Source organism: Chionomys nivalis, chromosome 2 (assembly GCF_950005125.1).
Source record: "Chionomys nivalis chromosome 2, mChiNiv1.1, whole genome shotgun sequence".
NCBI classification, from domain to species: Eukaryota; Metazoa; Chordata; class Mammalia; order Rodentia; family Cricetidae; genus Chionomys; species Chionomys nivalis.
Genome location: NC_080087.1, coordinates 130,775,483 through 130,797,277, shown reverse-complemented (window position 1 = coordinate 130,797,277; position 21,795 = coordinate 130,775,483). Strand labels below are relative to the sequence as shown.

The following is a 21,795-nucleotide window of genomic DNA, read 5'->3' as shown; positions in this document are numbered from 1 at the left end:
GGTTGCTCAAGTTTGTATTTCCACCAGCAATGGATGGGTGTTCCCTTTACTCCACATCCTCTCCAGCATAAGCTATCATTGGTGTTTTTTTATTTTAGCAATTCTGACAGGTGTATCTCAAAGTTGTTTTGATTTGTATTTCCCCGACAGCTAAAGAGGTTGAACATGTCCTTAAGTGTTTCTTGGCCATTTGAAACTTTTCTGTTGAGAATTCTGTTTAGTTCAGTACCCAATTTTTAAATTGGGTTATTTAGAATTTTGATGTCTAGTTTCTTGAGTTCTTTACATATTTTGGAGATCAGACCTTTGTCTGGTGTGGGGTTGGTGAAGATCTTCTCCCATTCAGTAGGTTGCCTTTTTGTCTTAATGACTGTGTCCTTTGCTTTACAGAAGCTTCTCAGTTTCAGGAGGTCCCATTTATTCATTGTTGCTCTTATTGTCTGTGCTACTGGGGTTATACATAGGAAGTAGTTTCCTGTGCCCATGTATTGCAGTTTACTTCCCACTTACTCTTGGTTCAGTGTGGTTGGATTTATACTGAGGTCTTTAATCCATTTGGACTTGAGTTTTGTGCATGGTGATAGATATGGATCTATTTTCATTCTTCTACAGGTTGACATCCAGTTATGCCAGCACCATTTATGTGAAGATGTTTTCTTTCTTCCATTGTATAATTTTATCTTCAATGACATCTTGAATTTTGCATGCAAATAGATGGGAATAGAAAACACTATCCTGAGATAATCCAGACCCAAAATTATGAATATGGTATGTACTCACTCATTAGTGGCATTCTAGCATGTACAGACATTGAGCGATCCAAGAAAAGCTAAGTAATAAGGTGAACCCAAAGAAAACATATATAGATCCCCCTGGAAATTAGAAGCAGACAAGATCGCCAGAACCTTCGTCTGGTGACAGATGGATATAGAGACAGAGACCCACATCAGAGCACTGGACTGAGCTCCCAAGGTCCAGTTGAAGAGCAGAAGGAGGGAGAATATTAGCAAGGAAGTCAGGACCGCGAGGGGTTGGTCCACCTCAGTGTCCACGCTGAGACAGTTGCCTGATGTAATGGGAGTGCACCAAAGCCAGCTGAACTGGGACTGAACGAACATGGGATCAAACTGGACCCTCTGAATGTGGCTAACAACTGAGGCAGACTGAGAAGCCAAAGATAATGGCACTGGGATTTGTCTTTATTGCGTGTATCCTAGTCTATTTGAATGCATACCTTCCTAAGCCTGGATGGAGGTGGGAAGGCCTTGGACTTCCCAAGGGCAGGGTACCCTGCTGTCTCTTTGGACTGGACGGGGAGCGGGAGGGTAAGCGAGGGAGCGGGAGGGAAGTAGGAGGAGGGGAGGAAGTGGAAATTTTTAACAGTATTATTTATAAAGCAATAAAAAAAGACAAGTGTATATGCTCTTCAGCCTCAAGCCTGAATTTGAGCTAGCCTCTCTAGGAATAAGTGCCCAGACATTAAAACTTAGAGAACTCACTAACTTCTGGGGATATCACTAGAATAAGTTCAGGAATTACAAAGAAATTTTTTCTTCTATTATAGCTAAGTTCATAGCCAATATGATGACTTCCCCAGTTCCATAATCTTGAGTCAGATAAGCTAGATTGTTTTTAAGGATCGGGTCAACAGCTAATCGTCAAACTCTGTCTCTGTTATGTAATAGATTAACCTGTTTCTAATATAACTATTTGTACTAAGGTAAAGGAAATGGAAGGATTCATGTTCACATAGAAAATATGTAGGATTCATATTTCATTAAGAAATAAAAAGATTTAAGTCACTCATAGTATGGTTTGAGAGACAGACAGCTAGGATACTATTTTTTTTGTATAGGTAAAATTCTCTGTACCTTCACTTCATCTATAAAATGTAAATATAGATATTATTTAGTTCGTTAGGTTGCCATGATGGTGAAGTAACATTGATGTCCAGATGTTTTCACTGTTGCTTATAAACTGTTAATTCTCTCTTTTTTTTTTTTTTTGGTTTTTCGAGACAGGGTTTCTCTGTGGCTTTGGTGCCTGTCCTGGAACTAGCTCTGTAGACCAGGCTGGTCTCGAACTCACAGAGATCCGCCTGCCTCTGCCTCCCGAGTGCTGGGATTAAAGGCGTGCGCCACCACCGCCCGGCTAAACTGTTAATTCTCAATAAATGGCAGATACTTTATACATCTCTCCATGTTAGCAAAACAATAAAATCATAAAATGGTCTTGTATTTTTTCTTTGTTTTTAATGTCTCAATTCTTTTTCTTTCTCTCTTTTTTTTTCCCTAAGACATGGTTCTCTGATTGCCCTGGGACTCACTTTGAAGACCAGGCTAGCCTCAAATTCACAGAGATCCTTTCACCTCTGCCTAATGAGTGCTGTGATTAAAGGTGTGTGCCACTACATGAGACTTTGATCTTAACTTTTCAAACTTTAAAGAAAAGTCTAGCTTTGCCAGATTCTCTCTCTCTCTCTCTCTGTTCTTTTTGCATGCATGCATGTGTGTATAAATGTCTGTCGTTTGTATGCATGTATGCATGCGTGTGTGTGTGTGTGTGTGTGTAGAAGCATGCAGGAGTGTGAACAGAAGTGCAGGAAGCACAAACAGTGACAGTATGGCAATGGGAGAGTCTCTGGAGTTGGTGAGATTAGAGTAGCAAGCAGGAGTAGAACAATGGACACTTGAGTTTGTATTGTTTGGGCTGTGGCTCCTCCCTCCAGAAATAACAGGGAGGAACTTGAGTTGTATGGGAATTTGTTATAATATTATTTTCATTCTTTAGAATGGCTGATCATTTTCATTCCTTAGAGTTACATTTCTTTCTTTACTAATGGGAAACACACCATCAGTTTTCCATTTTTTAAAGACAGAGTTAAATGGACATGCCAAATTTCTGAGTTTTACTTACAGTATGGTGAAAATAATCATCCTAAAACTTGAAATTTAAAAACAAATTGTATGTATCTTCAGCTTAAAAAAAGGTCGGATGTGTGTATATGACCTAAAAATCAAAGGTTGCTAATTGTGTATTCTTTATCATTGCTCCCTAAATCTCAAAATGAGTGTAGGGTTTTCACAACCACTTTAATCTAAACTGATGCATTTCTCCTACAAAAATATTTCTAGCATAAATGGTATAAAGTTCCAAACCAGTTAGTCAGTGTTCCCTTGTGACTCATGCATTGGAAATAGAAACTGAAGAGATAGGATACTGGCAACATTGGGTCTTATTGATTTTGTTCTTTATTTAACGGAACATTCTTGATCATATGGGTACATATGTGATCAGTTGATGTAGGTATGGCTGTTTGGAAACTCTGAAATGATAGCTTGTTTTCTAAAAAATTCAGCACAAATGGCAAGTTGATAAGAATTTTATAACATTATGGCAGAGGATTGTCAGGTGGTGGTGGTGCACGCCTTTAATCCCAGGACTCGGGAGGCAGAGGCAGGCAGATCTTTGTGAATTTGAGACCAGCCTGGTCTACAACAGCTAGTTCCAGGACAGTCTCCAAAGCTACAGAGAAACCCTGTCTCAAAAAATTGAAAAAAGAAAAAAAAAAAGAAAAGAAAAGAATTTTATAACATTATGGCAGAGGATAGTCGAACCATTGCTTTAGCCCAGTTTGATGAAATTGCAAGGAAACACAATACAAACAATTTATTCAGAACTTGGGAATCTATATCACCAATATGTAAAATACACCAATAGTTATAAGAGATGTGTTGTTTTCACAAAGATTTCTTGCAAAATTCAGCCTGTGGTTTTTAAGATCTGTAAAAATAACAGGAAACACAGCGAAAGCATCAGCTACAGAGATGCCAGGGCCTCAGCACACAGATGTCTGGTAATTGTCATGTAAAGTGACAAAAAGTGAAAGGGAACAAAAGAGACAGAGGGGTACTCAGCTTCCAATATGGGTGAGGTTTTGTGTTGGAGGCTATAATTTCTACTACATATGTTAATTCTAAAATAACCACTGAAGTGGGTATTAATATCATTTAATTAGGTTCAGAAAATTAGTGTGATTATTCTAAGGTCATATATCTAATAAATTCAGTTCTTCTAAAACACATTATAAATGGAATCTTACAGAGTGTGCTCTTTTGTGTCTTCTTTTTTCATTCAGCATAATTTTATTATAATTTTATAATTTCTCATAACCTCATAGGAAATAAAAGTGGTTCCATTTTATAAAAATCAAGGCCACGATTCTAACCCAAATTTGTTACCTTTCCAGCTTTACACCAGTTTTCTTGTATTACAGAGTCAGAAACGAGTGTAAGGCAAATCTTAGCCCTTGTAAGAGCTCTGTAATAGAGAAAATGTTCCATAGCAATAACCATGAAAAGAACATTTCAACCAGGTACTGCAGCAACTCCAGAAGACAAAAGTCATATTTCAGCAAGTGTACTGACAAGAGGAACTCATATCTGACAATGGGTTGGTAAGTTGATATAGTGGTTTGAAAAGCATTTTGACATTATATAGTTCATTAGAATGTTTGGAGACTATGGAGTCTGCAAACCAGCTGTTCTACTGTTAGGGCATGTGAGTGTGTATACTTAGAATAATGCTTGCGTATGACTATCACTAAATACAAAAGAATTCCAGAGATTACTGTGGGCCAGTGAGACGACACAGTGAGTAAAGACACTTGCCACCAAGCCTGATGACATGAGATCAAGCTCCGGGTCCCACATGGTGAAAGTTTTTATCTGACTTCCATTGAACATATACCATGGCATAATATATCTTAACATATGTAATAAATAAGTAAACATAATAAGACTTTTTCATATTATAGATTGCTTGTAATCATTCCAAACTAAAACTTACCCTCAACTACTGTGGCTCAGGTTTGAATTAACTTAAATATCTATGAAAAGAAACTCCATATAAAATATACATGATTTTCACAAAAGTGCTGACTTAGTAAGATCTAAACTAATTTGCATGTTCTTCTCTTTATCTCTTATTACCAGAAATACATTGTATTACTGAGAGAAGCATCAATATATGGTAAGCTGAAAGAAAAGGCTATAATATCAGTACTCATAAAGCTCGGGGGAGATATGGGAATAGAGAAAGATAGGAGGAAAGATATAGTGACTGAGAGAGAATTTGGAAACCTCATCCTCATCCTAGGTATTTATAAATTTCTATGTTTTATATACACATACACACAATAAATATATTCAGACACATGTACATATATACACACATGCATACACACGGCCACATGCACACACACATATACATATACACACATATATAAATTTTTATTTTTTAACAAACGTTTTATTTAATAAGAAAATTTTTTGGTAATGAAAGACAGTCTAAGCATAAGAATGACAAGTTTTCCATCTGGAGACAAAGATATATTTTTTCACAAAAAATTTCTATCAAAAACACAAAGAAAAATGTATTTTTGAAGGAAAAGAAGATAGATATCAATAACAGGGAGGAAAAACTAAAATCTTCCTACTTGTTTCAGGATGGCAGAATAATCACCTAGAAAAATCAAGTATTAGTTACGGATACAAATCTAAAAGTTCAAGTAAACCCCAACAACTCAAATTACATATTAAAACTGATTCATTTAAAAAACAAGTTTGATTAAGTTTATTTTAAACACCACACTTTATGTATAGCAATACAGTTTACATATGAAATAGCACTGTAATAAAATGATTTGACAAATGATTGTGAAAGATGGATTTTCTTTAAAATTCCACTGACAATGCAATAGGAAATAGACATGCCCAGTCACTCAGAATGACTGATTGTCACTTTGATCCACTTTAGTTTCTTTTAAAATTTGTTTTGGGGTGAGGGAGTCTGTGATATGACAAAAAGTTTCTCTTTTCTTTCAATTAATTTCCAAAGTGAAAGCTAAGTTGAACATGAGAAAATCTATTCTAGGGTAAATAAATAAAATGAAAATGAACTCTAAGCAAGCAAAGACCAGAACCACAGTCTTCTAGATCAGACCAAATGAACATTGGGCAAGTTAATAAATATGAATAATGTGAAATAGTTCTTCATCAAATTCAAATATAAATTATGGATTGCTGACCTTATTGTTTTCATGTAGTTAAATGTGAAGGAATTTAAGTTGGATACATCAACAATGAGAGAGGAAATCTATCATAATAGCACCTTTCTAGATAATTAAGATGACACAGCCTTTTGAAAGCCTTTTTAGGAGCTGAGGGTGTGACCCAATGGATAAAGCACTCATTATGTAAACCTGATGATCAAAGTTTGGGTCTCCAGAATATGCCACTTGGTAGAGGAGGTGGTCTCCTATAATTTGTCCCTCTGGATGCATACAAGGGGTACTCTAGGGTCAGCCATATAGCTAGAGCAATGATTTCCTGTCTATCCTGGACAGGAATGAGAGTCTCCTAAAAAATAAAAATAAAAAATAAGAAACAAATAAATAACATGTATTGAAACATCACATTGTATCCATAATTTTATCAATTATTATATGTGATTTAAGTATAGTAAAACTTTAAAAGTATGGCTTATAAGACTGATGGATTGGCTTACCAGGTAAAGGCTCCTGTAGCCAAACTTGACCACCCAAGTTTGATTCCCAGGACACACATGATGAATGGAGAGAACCAACTTTCACAAGCTGTCCCCTGACGCCCTCCGTCCCTCACACACTAAAATATATCAAATCTACAGAACAAAAGTTATTGCTTTTATGACACAATTAAAGTACATAAAAACCAAGAGAATTCTTCTAAAAATGTTATATTTAACAGGCATAGTTCCTTACCCTCTCCTTCAATTGTGTAAAGGATATTCATAAAACTTATAGTAGTCATTTAGAGTCATAGTTTTCAAAACTAATTACAGCACTTAAAAACTACTTTCCAAGTTAACAGAAACTACTTTACAAGTCAATAACTATCTGAGTGTTTTGTTTTAACTTCCCAGTGTTCATAGTGTCCTGAAACACCCAAGACAAATTTAGCCATTTTTTTTTGCACTGTAACTTCATATTTGATGACTATATAGGTCATGTAAACTATCCACAAGACAATTTCACAGTTAGTATAGTGTGTGAGAGCAAATAAAAATAAGTCAACACCGGAAAAAATTCCGAAATGTACCTTCCTTTATAAAATAGTAAATGAATAAACCAAAATGTTCTTATATTTACCTCCTTTGATGTTTAAATGAAACAAAACATGAATCTTTAGAAACCAAATTCTCAAGAACAAGAGTTGAGAAGTGAAATCAATCGGGTATATAAATTCAGACACTGAAGACGGCAAATGTGTTTCTGAAACAAATTTGTATGACAGCAATAACTTACAGGCAATGTAACCAGGAAGAAAATAAAATTAAGTGGTGATAACTCTAAAGCACAGAAAAAAATCCTGCTGTTTGCAGGTGTTACAATTGCCCACAAAGTAGCCAGTGTGATCTATTAAGAGCATATTAGAACTTCTAAAAGAGAATTCAGTTATTGCATGAAACTAGAGATCAATAGTAAAACACCAGTAACTTTTCTGTGCAGAGGCAGTGTTCTGTTAGACTATATACTGTGGAACATTGTCTACAGTTAGAGTAAACACACTGCCAGGGAACTCTGGATCTTTAGGTAGTCTCCAAGTACTTTTACTTAAAATAATAAATGTCATCTCAAGCAAACCTGTGAGTGATATAATATTTTCTTATACTGGAAGTCGTTATGAACTTTTTCAGTTGAACTTGAAAAAAAAGTTGTGAGGAGGAGGGAGTCCAATAAGGAAGGAGAGGAAGGGAGAAGGGAACACGTAGCACTGAGGATGATTGATAGTGTCTTAAAGAAACAGTTCATTTTGTATTTACCTAACATGACAAAAACTATACATATATGTATTAAATATTGCATGAAATTTTGACACTTGGACTGACAATGCTTCTCACAAGAGCAATATATTAGGACCAATACCAGGCATGAGAGGCATCCATTTGAATTTCTTGATCAGAGTAGTCCAACTAGCTCCCAAAACAATGAAGGCTGATGAGGTTGGTTTTGGTTGCCTCTCAAAGGTTGAGGGTAAGTTCTTATATGAAGATACCGCACACACTGGACACAGAATGATTTGACCTGGAACTAACTTGAAAGTCTCTTTGCCGCAGTCTAGCCTTTATAATCCCAGAAAGTACTATGTCAAGTACTATGTTGCCAAGGGAGGGAGGTAGTCAGTGGTTCTACCCAACAGTTACACCAATGAACTATAATAATTAGAAGAATGACTAAACATCTCTACAGGTGCAATAGTGACACCTATAACTTGGTGGTAATGAACATCTGTCTAATTTGACTTAATACCCACTCCACAGGAGGGAAATGATGCCTGGACTAGGATCATAGCCAACTACCTGGGGCTAGTTTGGTCATGGCTCTTTGAAGAGAATCTATTATCATCACTTTACTAAACTAGCACAAACCTGAACCACATTCTGAAACTTATCCTTATTCTCACAGATAAGTATAGTTCTTATCATAGCTCTTATTAAAGAAGCTTCTTTTCATCATTACAGAAAACCAGCAGGTCATGATTCAGAGATCAATGGTTCCTGTGGAGGCCAGTCCCAAGGATACACCTACAACACAATTCCTGTACATAAGGACCAAAAAACATCACGGAAGAGAAGGTAGATCCTGTGGAGGCCAGTCCCAAGGACACGCCTACAACACAATTCCTGTACATAGACCAAAAAACACCACGGAAGAGAAGGTAGATCCTGTGGAGGCCAGTCCCAAGGATACACCTACAACTCAATTCCTGAACATAAGGACCAAAAAACACCACGGAAGAAAAGGTAGAAAGATTTGTGGGGGGTGGAGAAGAGGAGTGGGGATAGGGGGAGGGGAGTGGGGGGAGGGAGCATTATTTGGGAGGAGGGGAGGGAAATGGGAAACAGGGAGCAGGTGGAAATATTAATTAAAAAATAATAAAAAAATAAAATAAAATAAAATTGGCTTAAGAAAAGCAAAAAAAAAAATCACACAAAAAAAAAAAGATTGTAAGAGCCAGAGGATCAGGTAGTCTGTCGTGAGATCTTGTCTCTTAGAAATGGCAGGGAAGCTACACCCATGATATTTCAACAACATGGTGCCTAAATAAGACCTGAACATTGATAATGTGAATAGACATGCAAGTTCAGAAGCAGTATTCTCACAGGGTCCAAAGCCTCGGCAACTAAAGACTACCAAGAGAGAAAATGAATGTCTCCCAGGGATGAAACTTTACATTTGTTATCCAACACAAAGTGGTCAGGTCTGAAATCATATACACACAAAACCACACTAAACTGATCTAGCAGGTTGTTTTTGTATGTTTATGCATAAATATGTGACAATAATAATCATATAAAGGAAAGTAATTTGAGAGGAAGAGGGGGGCATGGGAGGATTTGGACACAGGGAAGGAAGGCGGAGAGGTAATGTTTGTGGAATCTCATCCATGCACAAAGAAATATGGGGAAGTCATAGATGCTTGAAGAAGGAGAATTTATTTTCCCTTTTCAGGAATGAGCCCCCTTGTTGGGTCACCCCCAGTGATGGGTGATCAGTCATGAAACCATATACATACAAACAACAAAATAGACTTAACAGGTTGTATTTACATATTTATACACACTTATTCATGTAAAAATAAAGAAAAAGGGGGTTATCAATTTGAGTGGTGTGGCATGGGAGAGGTTGGAGGGAGGGTATCTGGGGTTGCTGGAGGGAGGAAAGGGAGGAAAAGAGATGTAATTCCATTTTACTTAAAGCATTAAAAAGATACTAAATCCTTCATGATAAAAATTATAATAAGAAAAAAGAAAAAATAGCACAAATGGTAACAAAAAAGTTGTAATCAATTTTTCATTGTGTATTTTCACCAGAACTGCATGGACAATACCAATGATATCGTGGTATTTTGATAATAATCACATTTTTGTTGGGTTCATTAGCATTTTAAAGTTTAGTTTCTTGAGTTCTTTATATATTTTGGTGATCAGACCTTTGTCTGTTGCAGGGTTGGTGAAGATCTTCTCCCAGTCAGTGGGTTGCCTTTTTGTCTTAGTGACAGTGTCCTTTGCTTTACAGAAGCTACTCAGTTTCAGGAGGTCCCATTTATTCAATGTTGCCCTTAATGTCTGTGCTGCTGGGGATAAACGTAGGAAGTGATCTCCTGTACCCATATGTTGTAGAGTACTTCCAACTTTTTCTTCTATCAGGTTCAGTGTGTTCAGACTAATATTGAGGTCTTTAATCCATTTGGACTTGAGTTTTGTGCATGGTGATAGATATGGATCTATTTTCATTCTTCTACACGTTGACAACCAGTTCTGCCAGCACCATTTGTTGAAGATGCTCTCTTTTTTCCATTGAATACTTTTAGCTCCTTTATCAAAAATTAGGTGTTCATAAGTTTGTGGGTTAAAATCAGGGTCTTCTACTCGGTTCCATTGATCGACTTCCCCAGCTGGTACCTTGGGCAACTAAGGAGAGGGAACCTGAAATGACCCTATCCTATACTGATGAATATCCTGCATATCACCTTAGAACCTTCATCTGGCGATGGATCAAGGTAGAGACAGAGTCTCAATTTGGAGCAACGGTCTGAGCTCTTAAGGTCCAAATGAGGAGCAGAAGGAGGGAGAACAAGAGCAAAAAATCAGGACCACGAGGGATGCACCCACCCACTGTGACAGTGGAACTGATTTATTAGGAGCCCACCAAGGCCAGCTGGTCTGGGACTGAATAAGCATGGGTTGATTCCGGACTCTCTGAGCATGGCGGTCAACGAAGACTGATGAGAAGCCAAGGACAATGGCACTAGGTTTCAATCCTAATACATGAACTGGCTTTGTGGGAGCTTAGCCTGTTTAGAAGCTCACCTTCCTGGACGTAGATAGAAGACCTTCGTCTTCCCGCAGGGCAGAGAATTTGGACTGCTCTTCAGTATCGAGAGGGAGGGGGAATGGTGTGGGGGGAGGAGAAGAGGAGTGGGGATAGGGGGAGGGGAGTGGGGGGAGGGGGCAATATTTGGGAGGAGGGGAGGGAAATGGGAAACGGGGAGCAGGTGGAAATTTTAATTAAAAAAGAATAAAAAATAAAAAAAAAATAAAAAAAAAAAAAAAAAAAAAAAAAAAAAAAAAAAAAAAAAAATAATCACATTTTTGATAAATGTTTTTCTCAATGCTAGGAGTTTATTAGTGAACTTAGTCTTCATAGTTCAAAATTTTTGCCAGAAATTCTACCTAGGTGTGAATTTTGGTCCTTGTTTCAAATGTGAAAATCAGGGGACTAGAGAGATGGCTCAGCAGTTGAAAGTACTCAATCTCTTTGAGAGGACCTAGGTATGAATTCCTGTGCCTACATGTTCTGGTTCTGTGGACTCTGATACCCTCTGGCCTCTGTGAGCACCGCACACATACTGTGCATAGGTGCACAAAGACAGAAAACCCATACACATGAAACAAAAATAAATCTCTTCCCCTTTCTAATGAAGATAAATTCTTTTCCCTACAATATATCCTGATTGCAGTTTCTCCTCCCTCTACTCCTCCCAGGTCCTCCTCCCCTCCCCTCCCATCAGGATCCATTCTCTTCCCATCTCTTGGAAAAGAGCAGGCTACTAAGAGATAACAACAAAACAAAACAACATAAAATCTAATAAGATAGAACAAAATCTAACACATTGAAGTTGGACAAGGTAAACCAACAGAAGAAAAAGAGCCAAGTGAAGGCGCAAGAGTCAGAGACCCACTCATTCTCACAGTCAGGAATCCCAGAAAAACGCTGGGCTGGAAGCCCTAATATGTGTGCAGAGGACCTCTGCAGACCTTTCAGTCCTCTACATGCTACTCCGGTCTCTGTGCATGCTGATGAACTTTGTCTACTTGATTTAGAGGACCCAAAGGGTGTTCTTAAAAAAAGAGGTGATAAAGTAGTGATGAAATGACTCCTGATATTTTGCTACACTCATTGATCTGTTTCATATTCAACTACCACAGAGAGGCTTCTCCTTCAGCAGATGAAAACAAATACAGAGACTCACAGCTGGGCATTACACAAACGCATGCACGCATGCATGCATGCGCACATACACACACGCGCGCGCGCGCGCACACACACACACAGACAGAGGGAAGAGAGAGAGAGTTCTATTCACTTTTTTGTTTTGTTTTATTTTGTTTTTCAAGACAGCATTTCTCTGTGTACCTTTAGAACTTGTCCTGGAACTCACTCTGTAAACCAGGCTCACTTCAAACTCACAGAGATCTCCCTGCCTCTGTCTCTCAAGTACTGGGCTTAAAGCACACGACGCCACTTAATGGGAACATGGAGCTCTAAATGTGATGTCCCCATCAAATCTCTTCCCTCACCTTCCTGGACATAGATAGAAGACCTTCGTCTTCCCGCAGGGCAGAGAATTTGGACTGCTCTCCAGTATCCAGAGGGAGGGGGAATGGTGTGGGGGGAGGAGAAGAGGAGTGGGGATAGGGGGAGGGGACTTGGGGGAGGGGGCAATATTTGGGAGGAGGGGAGGGAAATGGGAAACGGGGAGCAGGTGGAAATTTTATTTAAAAAAGAATATAAAAAAAAAAGAAAAACATTTTGTTGCTTTCTATTTTTTTTTAAATATTTATTTATTATGTATACAATATTCTGTCTATGTGTATGTCTGCAGGCCAGAAGAGGGCACCAGACCTCATTACAGATGGCCGTGAGCCACCATGTGGTTGCCGGGAATTGAACTCAGGACCTCTGGAAGGAGAGGCAACGCTCTTAACCACTGAGCCATCTCTCCAGCCCGTTGCTTTTTATTTTTGAGTGGATTTCCTATCTACTTCTTCAAATTTTGTATATTTTCTATTTCTATTCTTGGATTCCAGAGTTTTTCTTCTGTCCCTTATGTTTCCAATTGGCTCAATTTCATTAAATATTTTCTAGATATTGTTCTATCATTATCAGTTTTGTAGTTGCATTTATCAACTACTTTTGTTTAGACTCTAGTTCAAAGCGCTTTGGTTGGCGTAGATTCTCTGCTGGCTTTTGTGTGAATCGACCTTACTTCTGTTTTCTGTCTATACAACTAATGCTTATTTTCAAACTAGTTCACTGTCTTCTTCCTTTTGCTCTTATGCTTTTATTTTCAGCACTGCTACTTCAAACAGCTTTCAGTACCAGACTTGCACTTGTCCTGAGGCAAGAGAATAAACGACAATGTGAAAATCATAGCATTCTGTTCTCTGGGCTTCTCAGTAAACACAGAGGAAGATAATTTTGACTGGGTGGTGAGGGGGAGAACTTGAGTTGCAGTCAGCACTTTGTTTCACTCCCTGCTATAGAACTCAGCATTTGGAGACTACATGCATCTCAAATCTCCAGTGGTTAGACAAGTACTTCTCCAAATTTCTAATTGTTGGAAAATGATGGCAGTGTGGCAAGCTATGCATTGAGGGACTGTGCAAAGCTTCTCAAGAGGACTTTAAACATGTGAAAGGAACAAATTCTAACTTTTAGAATTTTAATTTAAACATTTTGAGATTATAATGTAATTACATTATTTCCCCCTTCCCTTTTCTCCGTCTAAACCCTCCCATGTCCTCCTCCTTGCTCATGTTAAAATTCATGGCCCATTTCTTGTATAATGTTCAGTCTGTATAATGTTACTTCTATGTATATTTTCTGGGCCAAACACTCGGTATGGGATAACAAACTGGTGTGATTTTTTTATGGGCTATTTCTCCTGCTCTCAGCATTTCTTAGTTTCTTATAGTTCTTTCTCTAGGGTTGAGGTCTCACGGTCTTTTCCCCATCTGCTTGACAGTCTATTGGTGTTGTCCTTTTTAGCTCATGTTTGTGGTCATATTACTGAGATTTTAGAGATATAGCTTCTGACATTAGTAGGAGAAAACCTTAGAGGAAACTCTCCTTTCTTCTGACTCCTACATTATTTCTGTATTCCACAATGATCTTCAAGCCTTAGGTGTGGGCATTGTGTTGTAAATGTATCCATTGGTACTGAGGTCTACAGCTCTGGGTTTTGATCAGTTGTTTAGTGGTCTCATCGTTGCAAAGAGAAGTTTCCTTGTTGAAGGGTGAGGGCTATACTTGTTTTGCTAGATCTAGAAGGATGTGAAAGATCTGGTTGGTAGGGAGGTTCTAAAACTTTTACTTTTAAGATCGTCAAAGATTATATTTACTCATGAATAATACATTGCTTTGAAATATGTGTACATTGAAGAGTGGCTAAGTGGAGCTTATTGGCATGTGCATCCCTCCAGGATATTTCTTTTATGTGTGGTATGAATGTGTAAAATTTCTATATTCAAATATTTTAAGAACATAGTACATAGTGATTATTAATTGGCCAACTTTGTCCATGATGCTGGAGACTAAACCCAAGACTCCATGCTTGTCAGGAAAGTGCTCTGCTCTTGAGTCAACTCTCTGGCCTCGGGTATCCAATTTTTAATAGTGTAGATAGAGACCACATTTGTAATATTGTTCTGTGATTTGAAACTAAACTGTTCCTTCAGTCCTTTCCAGCAGCTTTGTAATGTCAGTTCTTTTCAGGTGATAAGATTAAAGTCTAGAAAAATCTAGAGGTTTTTTTTTAAGATTTTTATATTGTTAATAGTTGTCATGTTAAGGAGATTTCGAAAAAGCTGCATTAAAGATTGCTACCTTCGTGTCTTATTAAAGTTGAAGCCTGTGAACTTTTCTTATTAACCCTCTGTCAAACATGCTAAGGAAATATATGTGATACATGATAAGAAAGTGTTGAAGGAGCTGCGGGCTGCGTTCCTGCCATCCAGCTCCCGGTCGCCTGGATAGCTCATGCCCCAAAATAACAACGCACAAACTGTATTCATTTAAACACTGCTTGGCCCATTTCTGTTCATGTGTGTAGCACCCCAAGGTGTGCTTACTGGGAAGATTCTAGCCTACGTCCATCCTGGGTCGGAGCTTCATCACGTCTGCCCTGGAGAGCAGCTGCATTGGCATCTAAGCTCACTTCCTATTCCTCCCAGCATTCTGTTCTGTTTACTCCACCCACCTATGTTCTAACCTATGAGGGCCAAGCAGTTTCTTTATTAATTAAGCAATGACCTTCCTCCATCAGAGAAGGTCTGAAATTTAGAGTGGATGATAGAGAACCACTTTGTGCTGGTTGAATGGGTATTTGTGCCATTTTTTCTTTTCAAAGGAAGCATTAGCCTTTTACATGAAAGACCTTCTAATCCTTTTACTTAATAAACTTCAATATCATATTTTACATAATGAGGAATAAGGTTCTAATTTATTGCTAGAATTCTAGCACACCTCTTCCAAGGCTCAGGGAGTCTTAGGAAAGAGAGATTAGAGAGATGGTCTGAGAGTATGCTAACACTGAAGAGGTAGCTTTAGGGACTGATACCTGCAGGTGGTTGAACCTGTCACCATTCATTATGCAGACTGAGTGGCTCATCAGACCCCGCCCTTCCCTGAGAGATATCAAGGGCACAGAAGCGATGCTGGGAGGAAGGAGGTGTCATTGTTTTTAGTAATGTAGCAACTGATGAGTTGCCCATGTTCCAGCAAATATGTCTCAGTCACACATAGAAGTAATGACAATAAAATTCAATTTCTCTCTCTCTCTCTCTCTCTCTCTCTCTCTCTCTCTCTCTCTCTCTCTCTCTCTCACACACACACACACACACACACACACACACACACACACCACCACCACCACCACCACCACCACAGTAAAGACTGTAGACTCTGTAGAATTTAGAAATAATAATGTACTTTCTATTTCTGGTGAGTTAAAAACCAGACCACCACACGATTGCTTACACTACTCATTCATTTCACTTTTTTAAATCACTGGCCCATGTGGGCATTCATATTTGTGATTCCTGCTAGATTCTCTCTTAGCAATAATATAATTTTCAAGAAATTCTCCTTGAAGTTTTAGTTTTCTTTCGAGATTTTTAAATTCCCACACTTGTTTATTAAATCTACACATATAAAAAGTCATATAAATTTAAAAGGTTCAAAAATAAGTTTTTCCATGTGATCAAAATGGTAAATTAGGTTGTAATTAATTATGAAACTCATGAAAATATAAATTGTTTTTATATTTGAACATAAAGCATATGTCACATACCTTTCTTGCTTCAAATTCATGATATTTACTTATTAACTTTGTAATTTTACAGGAAAGTCATTCATAGTTCTTGCTAATCCTTTACCCCTGTATCTATACTTCACTTGTACCTACCTGACCTATATCATCTATAGCTTTGATTATCTATTGGAAAACAATTTTAACAGCATTCTCTCATTAGCTCGTACCAGATGGTGAGGATATCCATTTTCTCCTTTTGTGGTTACCCTTCGGACAGTGGTTGGCTGTCACTTGACACAGGTCAGATGGTTCTGGGTTCTGTGGTCTTTAAACATGTACTCTTCCCTTTTCCTTCTGAGACCTAAGTGACTTTAATAAGAAAAGTCTGTAAATAAGCAAATTAAATAAAGACTCCAATAATAATGCAAACTTATCCCTAATAATTTCACAGCCTAGAATGATTTTTATGTATTTTGAAACCAATGAGGGCAGATATAACATGTTAAATGCTGTAGGGGTTATGTTTATGTAATATATATAAATATATATATATATATGTTTATACATACTAAATATACAGCATACATTATATATACATAAAGTATTGTGGTCATCTCCAGAAGTGGTTTTCATTTGTGTTATTTCTTAAATATCTATGCCTGCGCATTCATCATCTTTATGAAACTCATGATATTTTAAGATATAATGTCTTTTACATGCCAGGATTACAGAGATGATAGGCATTGAAAATAATTTCTGGAAGGTGCATATATAATGAGTGAAAGGCATTCCATGTATCATTTATAGTTGCCTCTCTAGCTTTTGTCTATAAAATGACTTATTTAAAATAAGACGGTTTTTACCCCAGAGTTCTAGAATACTGTGATGTTCTTTGTCCTGTAGTGAAAGCCAGTGTTTTGTTCAGAAGAAATACATAACTATGACTTAAAGAGAACTTTGTCATGATAAGGCACTCTTGAGCAAGAATTGTTCATCAGGTAATGACTTTCCAAATAAAACTAAGAAATGCTCACATCTTGAAAGCGGAATTTGTTCCGTAAAAGCTGTGAATGAACTGTGTGAGGCGTTATGCTGGTTCTTGTCACTCGGCTGTCCCTCTCCAGGAGGCAGGAAATTTCATCTCTTTGAAATTATGGATGGAAAAGATGAGAGACAAAGTAACACAGGTGCTCTTGAGGCCGCCATCAATGAATCATTCTTCATTAAACTGGATCCTGGGAAATCAAAGTCCTTGTGGACTTTAATAACAATACTATTTTCCTTATTCAGGTACAGTTTTCCAGTCCACCTTAAAAATCACCTTTCTTGGAGTAATTTTAGAAATGACTGCAGCATTTCTAAATGAAGTATAGTGAGGTATGGTTACCATAGAGGAAACTTTCCCACCTTAAAGAGACATTTAATGATATTTGACAAAATTGTACACTCAGGTAATTACCAGCATATTGAAGATGCCAGGTATTTTAGTGATGATGAAAATTCATAATCACCAAAATATCCCCTTGTGTGCCATCCTTGGCAATTACAATCAAGCTGTTATAGATGTTCATGTACAAATTTTTGTATAAATGTAAGCTATATTTCAGTTTGACAAAATCCTAGCAATGAATTTCATAAGAGATATGTAAATGGATGATGAAATATATAAAAAAACTATTGAGTTACTTTCTTCAATTATTATGCAGTTTTGAATATATATATATATATATTCTGTTCTCAAAAATATGGATTGTTAGCACTCAATATAATTAGTAGCTCAGTGTTGAGTGAAAAGTGGGATTATACACATATTCTTCAAGACTTCCACACCTCTTAATCCTTCCCAAACAGTTCTACTAACTGGGAACCAAGCATTCAAATATATGAACCCATGGGAACCATTTTTATTCAAACCATTACATTCTGGTTTTAAAATCAGATAGATACTTCTGACTTTGTGCAACGTATATGAAAATATTCCTTTTCTATTAGAAGATAACAAAGACCAAGAAGTTGCTGTGTATGATTTTTAAGACTTAAAATAAAGCTGCAATAATAAGGACAGTGCAACATGAGAATAGACCTAAAGATTATTATAATGTATGCAGAGCCCAGAAACAGGTCATTTCTGGGGGTATCTACCAGAAATTCTACTTAAGATGAATCTTAACATATGAAAACTTCAGAAAAATGCAGGTTTAAGTTATAGATTATGCTATGGAAAGGCAACCTGCTGATGCCCTAAAATATTCACTCCTCATTAATATCTTCAAACCTCATGTCCTACTAGGGGTGGATCAGATTTGTTATTGCAAAAACACATAACAAAAGCTGACTAAATTTGGGCATATGGGCTCAGAAAACCAGAAAATTTATTTAATACCATAATCAAATGGTATTCTTGTGGGCCATTTTCCCTCATAACTTCAGTTTAAAGTTCCTCTTGTGGGCGCCCATTTGTCTGCTTTTTACCTTGTGTTAGAGTGTTTTACTGCTTCGGCTCCTTGCACAACACAGATGTCTGCAAACACAGCCATGAGGAAAGTCACAGACCCTTTCCTCCAGAGGTGAAACGGATCACCACTGTGCATGCCCTCATTCCCTTCATTCTCATATTGTTTGTTGTTTGCTTGTTTATTTGCTTTTTGAGGCCGCTCTAGCTCTTCCTGAAATGTGAGGTGAAGAACATGTGTAAACTTAATGAGTGTTTTAGGCCAAGCTCTCCAGTGTATATGGTTCTAAGTCTCTGACTTTAAATCCTGTCCAGAGTCTGGATGCTCCCAGGGCCTCTGATATGGGATGCTTGCACAGCACAGGACAGGACAGAACTCTCTTTTGCTTTTTCCTGATGACACTCATCAAGTTTACACATGTTCTTCACCTCACATTTCAGGAAGAGCTAGAGCTGCCTCAAAAAGCAAATAAACAAGCAAACAACAAACAATATGAGAATGAAGGGAATGAGGGCATGCACAGTGGTGATCCGTTTCACCTCTGGAGGAAAGGGTCTGTGACTTTCCTCATGGCTGTGTTTGCAGACATCTGTGTTGTGCAAACAATCTGTCTCAGATTTCCTTGGCATTTAAAACACAAAACAATAGTGATTTTTCATTAAAAAATGTTCAGTTTAATTATGCTGAATTCTGTGTGATTTTAATGGATTTTTTTTTGCAATGGTTGGTTGGTTGCTTTGTATAATTTTAGCAGTTTCCCCATATGTCTTTATCTAATAGAAACAGCTCCAAGGGTCCCTAAGTGGTAAGATTTAGATTTGCTTCTCAGTTCCTAATACTTCATGTGTCAGCATTCCCTGCATCTTGTTTCTAGGGAATCACTGACAACATTTACTTTTCATCTATTATTCATACTATAAATAAACATTTTAAGAACACTTATTTCTCTGAGTCCCTTTTGTGGCATGGCCAGCATGGGCGTCACTCTGAAGATTTTACAGAATCACTGTTATCATCCTTTTCATCAACACTACCAATAGCAAAGTGGATAAAGTAGTAAGAAAAATATCAGTTACAATTTTACAATTATTGGTATAGCAAATAATATCTGCTTCTAAATATTATAAAATAATCAAGATTTGAGACTGAATAAAGAAATATAGAATGTACCCGAAGTAACTGTAGCTAATAAAGTCCTCATCACTGTGGATTAAATTCTTTATTTCTACTTTTAAAGAGTCATGTAATTATGGGCTAGAGGGATAGCTCAGTAGGAAAGCCCTTACACAAATCTGTTGATCTGAGTTTGATTCCCAGAATCCATGTGAAAAAGTTGGATATGGTTGCATGTATCTATGTGCTATGAAATGGTTATGCTATACTTTCTATGATTTCTCATATTGTACAAATGTGTGCTATCAACCAGTTAAAGAACCCAAAATGGAATGTTATAATATTAAATGTATAGCCTTGAGTGTAGACATAGCAGTCCCTAAATGAGCAATAGTTAGGTAGATAGATGCATAGGTAGAGATAGTCTCCTTTTATGGTGGCACATATTTTTTAAGGAGAAGAAATAGGTAGATGATCAGTGCACGAACCCTAACTTGTTGAAGGAGAGAACCAGGTGATCAGGTGAATGGCTGAAGTTTCCTGGGAGGCCGGAAAACCTCTCTACATAGAGGAGATAGAAGTAACACCTCCAAAGGCTCATGAAGTCAAATTAAGATCAATGCCACTGCCATTTACCACACCGATACCTCTACCCTGAGCAGAGCTGATCTCGAGGGGTGTGTCCCGGTGATCTTGGGACATGAAGATGCTGGAATTGTGGAAAGCGTTGGTGAGGGGGTTACTAAACATAAGGCAGGTGATAGTGTCATCCCGTTTTACTTTTGTCTAAGTCCTAAAACAAACCTTTGCCAGAACACGAGAGTCGTTCCAGAGTAAGGATTAATGCCAGATGGTACTGGCAGATTTGCCTGCAAAGGAAAGTCCTTTTGTCATTTCACGGGAACCCGCACTTTTTCTGAGTACACTGTTATGGTTGACGTCTCTGCCGCTAAAACTGACCCTACAGCCCCTCTAAATAAAGCCTGCCTTCTCGGTTGTGGCATTTCAACTGGTTACAGTACAGCTGCAAACACTGCCAAGATGGAGACTGGTTCTGTCTGTTCCATTTTGTCCTGGAAGCAGGGGAATTGGCGGTGATCATGGTATGTAAAGTGGCTGATGTATTCCAGATCATTGACATCACATCAATAAAGACAAATTCTCAAAGACCAAAGCATTTGGGTCCTCTGTCTGTATTAACCCCCAAGATTTCTGTAAACCCATCCAGGAAGTACTCACTGAGATACCAGATGGGAGGAGTGAACTACTCCTTCAAACCTATTGACAGTATGAAGGGCATGAAAGCAGCCCTCCAGGCACCCGCAAAGGCGGGGTGTGTGTGTGTGTGTGTGGGGTGATGGGGGGTGGGGTGGTGGGGGTGGGTGGGGGTGCATGGGTGGAGTTTGGGTCAGCGGGTCAGTGTGGTGGTTGGCTTAGCTGCTTCAGGTGAAGAAATCCTCACTCGTCCCTTTCACCTGGTGAAAGAACACACATCACCTTTAGAGGATAGAAGAGTAGAGAGTTTCTCAAAGCTGCTGTCCGAATATATGACCATAAACATAGAAGTTGAGTTCGTGCCTGGCAATGAGTTCTTGGACCAAATTAGCAAATTCTTTTACCTGATGAATAAGGGAAAAAGCACTGGAACTCTTCTAAAAATGCTACCTTGAGAAGAGAACGCTGTCCTTCCTGTACTTTCTCCTGTGATCAGATAGGAACAGAGACAGATTTGCAGGAAACCACTAGAAGGAATGTGTGCAATCATGGCTGTAATCAAAACAAGGCAAATAAATAGTCACAAGTTGATTTTCTTTTCTTTCCTTTTTTTTGATTAATTTTTTTTAATTAAAAATTTCTCCCCGCCTCCCTTTTCCCTCCCCCTATCCCCACTTCCCACTCCCCTCCCCCTCCCTCTCCAGTCCAAAGAGCAGTCAGGGTTCCCTGCCCTGTGGGCAGTCCAAGGTCCTCCCCCCTCCAGCCAGGTCTAGGAAGGTGAGCATCCAAACAGACTAGGCTCCCACAAAGCCAGTACGTGCAGTAGGATCAAAACCCAGTGTCATTGTCCCTGGCTTCTCAGCAGCCCTCATTTT

General features: G+C 38.1%; 1 pseudogene; it reads left to right on the top strand.

Moving 5' to 3' along the window:
- Positions 1-21,375, top strand: part of LOC130869311 (alcohol dehydrogenase class-3-like) — a 32,479-nt pseudogene extending 11,104 nt beyond the window's left edge.
- The last annotated feature ends 420 nt before the right edge of the window (positions 21,376-21,795 follow it).